Source organism: Lineus longissimus, unplaced genomic scaffold, assembly GCF_910592395.1.
Source record: "Lineus longissimus unplaced genomic scaffold, tnLinLong1.2, whole genome shotgun sequence".
NCBI lineage: Eukaryota > Metazoa > Nemertea > Pilidiophora > Heteronemertea > Lineidae > Lineus > Lineus longissimus.
Window position 1 is genome coordinate 15,001 of NW_027020273.1, and position 4,224 is coordinate 19,224.

Below are 4,224 nucleotides of genomic sequence, written 5' to 3' on the forward strand. Positions count from 1 at the left end.
GGCAGTGTCCTGACTTGATTATTTTGAAAATGGCGGTCTGAACACATTAAAAGGTGGAACATGGCATTTTATCGACTTTGAAGTGCTCCGCAGTTAAAGGGAGACTATAGGCAGCAGCTAGGTAGGCAAGATAAAATCATACAAATTTGCCAATAGGGGTCAGTCATATCTCTAGGCATGGCGCCAGTCTCTCTTAAAGCACAGTCAACAGGCATTTGGTCTTAGTATTTGGGTAAGTACAGAATCAAGGCAGCACAGAGAGCAATGATTGAACGATGCTGTGGACAAGTCCAAGGATACTGCATCAGTCACGACCAACTTCTCATCAGAAAGCGTCACCACCAGCATATTCAATGTTCAGTTCCAACCTGTACCAGTCCAATGCACGCCTGTCATGGTCAGCAGTGGTCAGCTTAGCGCGATATGGAACATTCTTCCGAAACTCAAGCGAGGGAAGTCTGCTCATTTGCCTATCTCGCGCACTGCTCCTCCTTCTTGTCAAACATCGTAGTGAAATCGTGGTACAGTGGGGCGTCCTCGAGGATTGCAGCTGGTCGGACAGACGTGAGGTGGAATGTGGGCGGCTGCACTTCTTCGTTGATGTGCGATGGCAGATAGCACAGTTGTTGCGTTGCATGACAGCTGAAAGTGAATGTGATATCATAGACCTGAGGCGTTTGCAATGAGACTATAGGTGAAGTAGAAGCAAGGAGTGAAATGGGCCATCTTCCAGTGACTAATATACAGAGTAAGGGCCCTGGGTGTTGTTAGATTCAGCATTGAATGTATTCCTCGTACAAGCGTGAATAGTGTGGACATACAGTGAGAGGTGAGAGACCCCTATTGACTACTTCCTGTAACTTTATCTTGGATATTATATTAGTATTGAACTTCTAGCCATGGAATATGAAGAAATTGAAGTTGTAGGCATGGAATATGAAAAATTATTCAACGGTGAAAGACATTATTCCATGAGGCTTTGACGTGATCGCAAAGGACGCGACGTGATTGGTTCACATGCTAATGAGGTATGATAATGATAATTACCTCTATAAATGCTACTTGGATAGCGACTGTGTCGTTGACTGCAACAGTGGTCTATGTCAATGTGTACCTGTAATGTCAATGAAGTATGATGAGGTAGGTGATGACGATAGTGCAATTATCAAATATTGGCAAGAGATCATACTGCAACATAGGTCTTGTTTTTGACAGATGACTGTGCGACATTCCCATTGGGTCTTGTTAGAGTCAGCGCTGCATGTATTCCTTGTACAAGCTTGAATAGTTGTGACGGACTTTGAGGGGTGAGAGACCCCTATCGGCTACTTCGTCTAACTTTATCTTGCCTACCTAGCTGCTAGCAATAGTGCCCCTTTATCAAGACTGAAACCCACTGTGTGGGGCTAAGAAATTACCTTTATAATCCTAGTTGGATAACCACTGTGTAGATGATTTGAAGAGTGCTCTGTGGATGTGTGCCTGTAATGTCAATGAAAGTATGATGAGGTGATGACGATAGTGGAATGACGAAATATTGGAAAGAGATCTATTCCTAGAAGAACATATGTCCTGTTTTGACTAGGTGGCGCATTTCAGAATCAGCAGTGAGCACTGTGTGTAACATGGTGGAGGCAGCGGAGATAATAACTGTGTCGAAAGTATTGTTATAGGGCCTTCCCTAGGCCCATGGGGTTAAATTTACAATCCACGATTGAAAAGACGTAGTTTGATCGCATTCAACTATAAATCCATTGAACAGTTGTGTTCCTTTAGTCAACCGATGACCTTTTGTTGGGCCATGATCGGGGATTGTAAACTGTAAATGTATTATGGACTGGGAGACGGGGGAAACACAAGTGAAATAGACCAAAACAAGTGATTTTGGGGCTTTGGTTTAGACGCATGCCCCACATGCGCCATGCGGGATTATACGGTTCATGTGAACTTGTTGACATCTACATGATCTAGTGCTGTTATTGGTCATGGTACATGGTAGGCCTAATCATCATGGCTATATGTTTCAGGAAAAGCGCGGAGTAAAATGAACTGCCGATGAATAATGATGCTGTTCATGTTTACCATGTTTACTAGTACATAGCCATAGGGTATGCACTGGCCAGTGCACTTTCTGCACGTCGTCATGGTCATGTACGTGATACCGTAACCTTGCATTGTTTTTTGAATGCGCATGCTTTTTGGGCAAAATCACTTGTACCAACAACACTAATGAATAATGTCTTCTTATCCCTATGACTCCATACACAGTGAGGGCATTGTCCCATTCCCATCAAATGGTAACTTATTCTACCGTATTAGGGTGGAAGTCGGGGAGCAGATACCTACCTACCGTTGCACGCCTGTCATAATCAGTAGTGATGAGCTTGGCGCGATATGGAACATTCTTCAGAAACTCAAGCGAGGGAAGTCTGCTCATTAGCATATCTCGCGCACTGCTCCTTCTTGTCAAACATCGTAGTGAAATCGTAATGGAAAACGTCTGGCTTTGCGCCAGACGTTGAGACTAATAAGTGAAGAACTAATAGGTAAAGAACTTCTACTTGCGCGAGACTGCTCTGATAAAATTATCATTGCAGAGACTACGGTGACGTACACATATATTTTTTACAATCAAAAATGCCCTCAAAAGACGACATGGAATGATTATTTTATTGATATTTCCTACTATATACCTTCCAATTATCACTTTATACAAATAGATCGGCGTTAGGTCGCATGCTTTTCTTTCCTGGTGACACTATAAAGCAAAATAGTTGCAACCCCGTAAATGCGCTATAAGTCCAATAATAAGTGGCGGGTGACCCGTTATAAATGTTTCGCCAGCTTCGCTTTTTTGCCGCTACGCGGCGCGTTGGGCCCTTGCGTCTAGCCCTAGCCCCGGTTCGCCGGCCGTGGCAATGTGCCGCGGCCGAGCGGCCGGTTTTTTTTGTGGATACATACACCGGCACCCTTCGCCGGCACCGAGACCAAATCTAGCCCTAGCCCCGGTTCGCCGGCCGCGGCAATGTGCCGCCGCCGAGCGGCCGGGGTTTTTTTGTCGACGAATACTCCGCCCCGGTTCGCCGGCCGCGGCAACGAGCCGCCGCCGTCGAGAAAATTAACGTTCTGCCTCTTGGCGGTTTTCGAATTTTCCCAAAAAAACGCGGCCACTTTTCGGCACCTCGCCGCCAGATGGGTATCTGCCCATTCCGCCTTAACCTTATTCGCCTTATCCAATTTTGCCTTCTCCCATTTAGCCTTCTCCTAACTTGCCTTTTCTCAATTCGCCTTCTACGATTTCGCCATCGTCTTATCTCGCCTTTGTTCCAATTGGCCTTCTTCCTAACTCGCCTTCCTCTCATCTTGCCTCATCCTAGTTTGCCTTTTCTTATTTCGCCTTTGTCCTATTCTGCCTTGGTTCCATCCTGCCTTATCTCATCTTGCCTTTTCTTGATTGACCTTTATGTCAATTCGCCTTCTTCCCATTTTGCCTTCTCCCGTTTCGCCATATCTCACCTCGCCTTTTATCAATCCAAAAGTTGGTTTTGGAGATACATGTAAGCTTACATGTAGATGGTTCAGAAGTTATGAAGATTTGAAAATATTGGTAATTAAGCAACAGCCTTGGGTAGGGTACCAAAACATAATTCGTGGAAACACTCTTATATGAAAGATTGGCCCCACAAACATGGGTAAAACATGGGTAAAAGAGACAAAAGTATTTTGTAATATGGTATGTAATGTAATATGACTATAATGGCTGAGAAGTTATCTACACTTGTAATTTTGGCAATGTCCACCGGGTTTTGGTTGCGGGTACCCCCGAATGGACCCTAGAAGCCCTTCAACACTGTTGAAGACACTTTCATATGAAAGATTGACTCAACAAACATGGGTAAAGACACCAAGTTTGTTGCAAAGTAGGAAGAAGGCGAAATGGGAAGAAGGCGAAATAATACAAAGGCGGGGCGGATAAGGCGAGATAGGATGAAGGCGAATTAGGACAAAGGTAAATTAGGACAAGGTGAAATAGGAGAAGGCAGATTAAGACAATGGCAAACTGAGACGAAGGCAAGAATGGATAAGGCAACTTGTGATAAGGCAAGATAAAACAGAGGCAAAATAGCATAAGGCGAAAAATGAAAAGGCGAAAAAAGACAAAGGCGAGATAGAATAAGGCGGATTGGGAAGAGGCAAAATTGGAAAAGGCGAAATAGGAGAAGG